The sequence below is a fragment of the Podarcis erhardii genome, assembly GCF_964252035.2.
Source record: "Podarcis erhardii genome assembly, chromosome: 8".
NCBI lineage: Eukaryota > Metazoa > Chordata > Lepidosauria > Squamata > Lacertidae > Podarcis > Podarcis erhardii.
This window is the reverse complement of record NC_138499.1, coordinates 26422930-26430508: the sequence shown is the minus strand read 5'-3', so window position 1 is coordinate 26430508 and position 7579 is coordinate 26422930.

Genomic DNA, 7579 nt, shown 5'->3' with positions numbered 1-7579 from the left:
CCACAGAAATATTAGATGGTAAACTCTGATCCTAAACCTTCACTACCTTGTGGGGCATCTTCAGGAGGAAACAAGGCTAGGGAGCAAACTCTAAGGAGTCCCTAAGATGGTAAAAGATTATTACTGTATTTTTCCATGTATAAGACTATATTTTTTCCCAGATTTTTAAAGTTTAAAATTGGGGGGTCGTCTTATACACGGAATGTTGCAATGATTTATTTCTTAATTTGGGGCTCAAAAAATAGGGGTCATCTTATACACGGGGGTGTCTTATACACAGCAAAATACAGTATATGGGTCCCCAAATGTTTAGGTTAAGTGGGTCCTGAAAAATTTTAAGATACCTGTCCTAAAGAATGCAATTCTGTATATTGATAGACAATATCCACTGATTTCAAAGGGATGTGTGTGTATGTAACTGTTTCTAGGGCTGCAGCCTGGTTTCTGTGTTCTGAATATTTGTCCTGGCATATCTGCTTGTAATGCCAATAGCACAATAGCAAGGGTTTTGAAAGTGAACTAGCACAGCAATATATTCACCCTTTGTAAATATGAATTGCGAGTCCAACTGGCTTCGTTGGCAGATCATAATGCTGCCATTTATGCTAACCTTGCATTCATTTTGCACTGTTGCATTCAGTAAAAGAATGAAAGAAATGGAAAAAAACAAGGATGTGGGCTAGAAACAAAGAATTGAAGAGTTGGATGGGTTTTGTCTGCATTGACTCACCTTTGCATACAGTTCCATACAGTTTGTTCCAGCTACACTGCTAATCAATATGCAAGGCCCTGTGTTCTATATATTCACAGAAGGGTGTTTCCACTAATGGTCTTATTGACTCAGGATCATTTCTCATATTGACATTTTATACTAACAGAAAATGAGGCAAAGGTCAGATAGAGGGGGACACCCAACATTACAGATATCACATCCAAGACCATGGGACTTCTATTTTACGTTCTGCGCTAGTAGCAGGTGTTCTAGGTTAGGTTTATATTTGGTTTATTAAATGTATATGTCGCTTCACACTACAAAAACCTTGCAGTGATTTACAGTGAGAGTAAGTACAAGAATAAAAATTCATAAATATATTAAAAACATAGAATAAAATCATCCGGTCATTGGTGAAGCTCAAATACTCAGCGATGGGGACAAGGACATCTTTGCCTAGTACCAAATAGGTGACAGAGTTGAGACCAGGCGGACCTCCTGGTGAGAACATTCCATAGATGGAGACTACTGCAGGAAAGGCCTGTTCTTTCCTCACCACCCTTCAGACCTTCCTGGAGATGGCACCAAGAGGAGAGCTTCAGACAATAATATTATGGTCTGGGCAGGTTTATATGGGGAAAGATGGTACTTTCTAGGTCTTGCAGCTCTTCTACTTAACAGAAGATACCATTGTGGTGCTGAGAGTGGCATACATATTGAAGGTGTAACAGATACACCTGGTTAGAGTGTTGGACTAGGACCCAGAAAACCAGGGTTCAAAGACTCACTCCACCATGGGGAGAAGAAGAGCTAAATTTGCCAGCTTGAACTCCTTAGTGGAAAGTTGGGATAGAAATGCAATCACAAATAAAGGAAATAAAAAGACAAGAGTCACAACTCAGAAGAGTATAACAAACAGCATGCAGGCAGTCTTCTTTCAGGAAACTCAGCTCGGCAGCAATACTCGTGTGCAAATGCTGCTCAAAGTTTACTCTGATCAGGAGCCAAGACAAGCTCTCAGACATTTCCCAAGACCTCCCACCCAGCACTCTCTTCAACTTTGGACAAACAATGCTGGCTATTTGCTCAGCTAATAAGGAGACTTTGGAAGACCTTATCCAACAGCACCATCTAGTGACACCTGCTATCAGTTAATTCAACAGAAAGTTGATGTCGAACAATTTCACCCCTTAAATTAACACACATTTTTAAGGAGTATAAATCTTGAGAGCATGCTAAGAATAGGAACTGTATTTTCAAAATTTTCCACGTAAGCTAACATACTTCTATTAATGCATCTTGGATATGAAATGGAAGCAGCAGGTCATCATTTTTCAGCATTGGCCGTGCTAGCTGGGGCAGATGTTGTTGGAGACCAATGTCTGTAGAGCCATAGATCCCTAACCTCTGATGCAGGAAGAATGTAAGAAATGCCTGGCTGAATCACCCAGAAAATTTGATGGGAATGCAGGATAACGATTTCTATACACTCACACACAAAGGATATTCACATGCACAAACCAAAAAATACAGACAGATGAGCCTTCTTGAGCTTCTAAAACTTGATGATACTGCAGTTTTCCTTACAAGTGAACAAGAGGGTAGATTGTGGGACAGGTTTCTACATACAGTACATGCATAGCTATACGACTCCTGCTGTTTCTAAAGGTTTTGTACATACTGTACTTGAAAAGCAGGCTGCATACATACCATGCCTTTAAAGCCCATTCTTTCCCTCAAATAATTCTGGGCACTGTATTTACCCCTCACAATACTTGGCAAACCTTAACAAACTATGGTACACAAAATTATTTGGGGGAAAGAATGTGCTTTGAATGTGCTGGAAAGGTAAAATGTGTACACAGCCTCAGATTTGATCTGAGGGTTCAAAAAAACTCACAAAACTCACTACATCTAGAAAAATTAAATAATGTTGCCTCATGGCCTGACAATAATCTATTCACCTAGATTTGAAATTGAACCCTAGTGATAAAGTTTGAGGTTCTAATATAAAAAAGCCAATTCCCAAAACATCATATCTGCCCAACACTGATGTAAAAGACTAGAGCAATACCAGACTGTGGAAAGATATATTATTTATTGACTGACCAGGGTAAATCCATCACCTTCAAGACAACTCTGTTTACTATGACCAAAATGGTCCAATCAATAATATTTTCCTGTCATGGAGACCCATCGGATAGAACACTGTTAAACAAGATTGAAATTGTTATCTAATTGCTAATCTGGTGCTGTGTCAAATATTGTAGCGTAATATACCCTAGCCTGGCAACTGTCTACATTTTGTGGAAATAAATGCTTCTCTTGTTGCTCTTTGACTTTGGTACTGTTCCTGTGATTTAAAAAGTGATATGAAATTAAAAGCTAGCATTTGTGTAGCACATTTCAGATGTTCAAAACTGCTGCTCATATATTATGTCAGCAATCCTTAGGGAATCTTATCGTCAAGGTAGACCAGAGTTACCATTCTCATTTTGCACATACAGGGGTAAGACTGAGATTAGTGGCCATCCTTGTGAATTTGTACATTTCAGAGCAGGTAAGTGAAAGGAAAACCTACACTGCCCAGAATGCTCATTTGAATTACAATGCTCACCCTCAATTTTTTTTCCAATTGTTCCAATTGCTCTTGGACTACACCTCCAATTAATCCTTACCACTGATCAGGCTGGTTGAGGCTGATGGGACTTACAGTCTAAGAACATCTAGAGGGTCACAGGTTCCCCATCCCATCTATCGCAAGGGAAGTTTCAGCATAATTTACATCTCATATATGACATGTGAGACACGGGTGGCACTGTGGGTTAAACCACAGAGCCTAGCACTTGCCGATCAGAAGGTCGGCGGTTTGAATCCCCGCGACGGGGTGAGATCCCGTTGCTCAGTCCCTGCTCCTGCCAACCTAGCAGTTCGAAAGCATGAAGTGCAAGTAGATAAATAGGTACCGCTCCAGCGGGAAGGTAAACGGCGTTTCCGTGCACTGCTCTGGTTCACCAGAAGCAGCTTAGTCATGCTGGCCACATGACCCAGAAGCTCCCTTGGCCAGTAAAGCGAGATGAGCGCCGCAACCCCAGAGTCGTCCGCAACTGGACCTAACGGTCAGGGGTTCCTTTACATTTATATGAAAATATGCAATGCTACCATGCAACATTACCACTGTCTTCCAGGATTCTTCCTCCAAATGTGGCAACTCATATTTTAGGAAAGGGAGGCTTGAAACTTTTGGCCAATGTCTTTGCGATACAACTGCCAAAGAAGAAGAAGAAGAAGAAGAAGAGTTTGGATTTGATATCCCGCCTTTCACTCCCTTTAAGGAGTCTCAAAGCGGCTAACATTGTCCTTTCCCTTCCTCCCCCACAACAAACACTCTGTGAGGTGAGTGGGGCTGAGAGACTTCAAAGAAGTGTGACTGGCCCAAGGTCACCCAGCAGCTGCATGTGGAGGAGCGGAGACGCGAACCCGGTTCCCCAGATTACGAGACTACCGCTCTTAACCACTACACCACACTGGCTCTCTGGCAAATGCCATTTTGGGATTCAGTAGGCATAGCTTTTCCAGGACGGGCAGGGGTGTGTTATGGTAATAGTACAAACTCAAAAGTATTGTTAATAAACTATGGCTTGGTAGATATCAACTCAATGCATGCCAATTATTGCTACAGAGAATGACCAGTTTCAACCACTCAAGTTTTGAAAGGTCTCCAAAATAAAACCATCAGGTTTTGTCCCTTGGCCTTACCTAATAAACAATAGTACCAAGTTCATCTGCTACTTGAAACTTCTCATATGTCCCAGATTTTATAGAATGCAATTATGCAGTGTCAAGGAGGATTCGGACGAGCAATGGACAGAAGAGGCGGAATAGGGGCTTGGAGATGTTGAAGAGCCCTGCAACCACCCAGAGGCTCAGGAAGGAAGCTCAGACTCAGGAAAGGAGGGGGCTTTCAAATCAGCACAGATAAGGAGGGAAATGAAATGTAAGGATCAAAGACGTCTTGTGTGATTCCCATGCCTACTTTGTTGGCGCGGGAATCGTAGGAAGCCACTCCCTGAATCTGACTCAACGGGTTCGGGTGCGTAATTCTGAACTTTAGCTGTTTCTTGTATACAGTGGCACCTTGGGTTAAGAACTTAATTTGTTTTGGAGGTCCGTTCTTAACCTGAAACTGTTCTTAACCTGAAGCACCACTTTAGCTAATGGGGCCTCCTGCTACTACCATGCTGCCGCCGCACAATTTCTGTTCTCATCCTGAAGCAAGGTTCTTAACCCAAGGTACTATTTCTGGGTTAGCGGAGTCTGTAACCTGAAGCGTCTGTAACCCGAGGAACCACTGTATATGTAATAAAGACTGCAAATACCAATGCTGACTGTGCTGGAGTGTTGATGCGAAGGGGAAACACCACCTTTACATGCAGCCTGTCATCTTAAGCAAGGACTCACTGATGAAAATCTTGCTGTGAAGCCTTGCCTTTTCAGAAGGCTGGTGAAATAACAGTAACCATGAATCAAGACATCAGCACTGCCAGAACCGCATGGATGTATGATAGCAAAATGGAATTCCTGTACAGAATACCTGGAATACACACACACACACAGACACACACACCTAAAATGTGAGTTATCATTTAATGGTTCCAATTTATTCACAACTTTCAAATTGAGTCACTTGCTAAAAGCTACCATTTTCATCTCTACAATTTTAGATACTGAAATGATATATTCTGATAATTAAGAATAAAATTAAGTCTATATTTTTTAAGCTAATATGCATTTTCGAAAAAGAAAATGCTCAGGTCAGTAAATTAAAAGCAATATCTCAAAAATTTGTGAGCAAAGCACTTGCCATCTGGGCTTGGACTAGGCACTGAAAACTCTTGGGTCTGATTCCCATTTGAGTTTAGAGCGGGCAGAAAGTGGTGTAATTTCTCTTACCGTGATTTCTGCTCATTTATTCGCCCGTGTGGATTTTATGCTCACTCAGCCCCAAGCAATCAAGATTATTAAAAACACCATAAAACAAATTAAAGTTATTGTAAAGAAAGCCATACTGTAAAAATGCAAATTCTACCAAATTAAAAACCACCTACTGTTTGCTTATCCACAGCAATAAGCAACTAATCCAAACAAAACTGCCTTCCAAGACTTCAAGAAAATGTTCAGGTTCAACTTTTGGCAGGTTTTTAGAGGAAGAGAGTTCTATTGCTGTAGGGCCCGCAGTAGCCCTATGCATACAAGCACTGGGAATCTGGAACAGCAGGAAAAGAGATTACAAACCCTGTGTATGGTGGCTCCCAACCCATGTGAGTTGGACATGAATGTTTGTCACCATTCAAGGTTTGAATGCTGCCACAAATGCTCAAAATGCAACATTTGTAGTGCTTTGTTGCAAACTTCGTCCTGTGTCTGGTAACAGGTGTGCACTGTCCAAATTTCAGTTCAAGGACACTTAGAACCAAAGTACATATTCTTTGGGAGATCTGTGATGACTGCATCTCCCAATGTTTTCTGCAAAGCAGCTTTGGGGAGCAGACTGTTTCTTTGGAGCAGTGGTGCAGAAGGGTTATTCTCCCAATCAAAACCTCTGTTTGTCCCATGGGAAGGGAGACACAGAGCAAATAGGGAAAGGACACTTTTTATCAGGAAAGGATTGCGAGGGGAAAGGTTAAATGTTCCCTCTTCCACTACTGCTCCCCCAAAAAATGGCAGCCTCCATAGACTGAACTTCACTAACAAAACAAACATTAGTTTGCTTTGATATCCTTGTATCTGTCAATTCTCTTGTTGTTGTTGTTTAGTCGTCTAAGTCATGGTCGACTCTCCGTGACCCCAGGAACCAGAGCATGCCTTGGAAACTCTCACTTTCTTCTCAAAGCTTCTCCTTTTTTATGTCCATGGAGTTTTCTTGGCAAAATACTGGAGTAGTTTGCCAGTTCCTTCTCCAGGTGGATCATATTTAGTCTAAACTCTCGGCTATGACCTGTCCATCTTGGGTGGCCCTGCACAGCATAGCTCATAGCTTCTCTGAGTTATTCAAGCCCCTTCACCAAGGCAAGGCAGTGATCCATGAAGGGGGTCTATTCCAACTCTATGATTCTATGATTCTTCTCCTGCTGTTGCTCTCCAACAAATAGTATTCAGCAACACATCACCTCTGAGTAGGGAGGTCCCACTCAGCTATTATGGGCAAATAACCATCTCCTGCATGGTCTTATCTCCTTTTAAAGCCTTTCTAGGGTCCCCCTGAAAGTCACTGCACATGAAATGCGAATGAGTTGTAGGGAAATGGTTGTTTGTGCCTATGTGGCAAGATGGGCGCATGGGTGGAAATTTACTGCAGCCTGACCTTTTGGCAGGGCAGGCTGTGCTGGGCATGATGAGCGCATGAACACCTCATGCTAGACTAATGATTGTTCCACATAGTATAGCCTGATGATGGGGTGACATCCATGTATGGTATTGTCTTTATCTGCCGGGTTGATACAATGTTGTAAGTTTTTTACTGTTCAAAATAAATGCTGGGCTGCAGCAGCGTTTAGGCTGTTAGGCTCTTTCAATCCATCCTGGCGTGAGACTGATTATTTCTGATGACGAGCAGGCCCTCGTCAATGAGTCATGTGTTGGAAGTATTTTGCATGAAGGAGCTTTCTGCTTATGTCCAGACACACCTGAATTCTGAAGTTTCAGAGTACAATGAAGACTGCACCATGCACTTTTCTTGACGTTCAGATCAGCTTTGTGCTGATTAACTTTGAGGTTCTACTGCATAGCTAAGCCACTTAAGAGATTTTCTCACAATCAAGCAGTGTATATGTATTTTGTTAAAATAAAAATAGGTAACAGAAATAA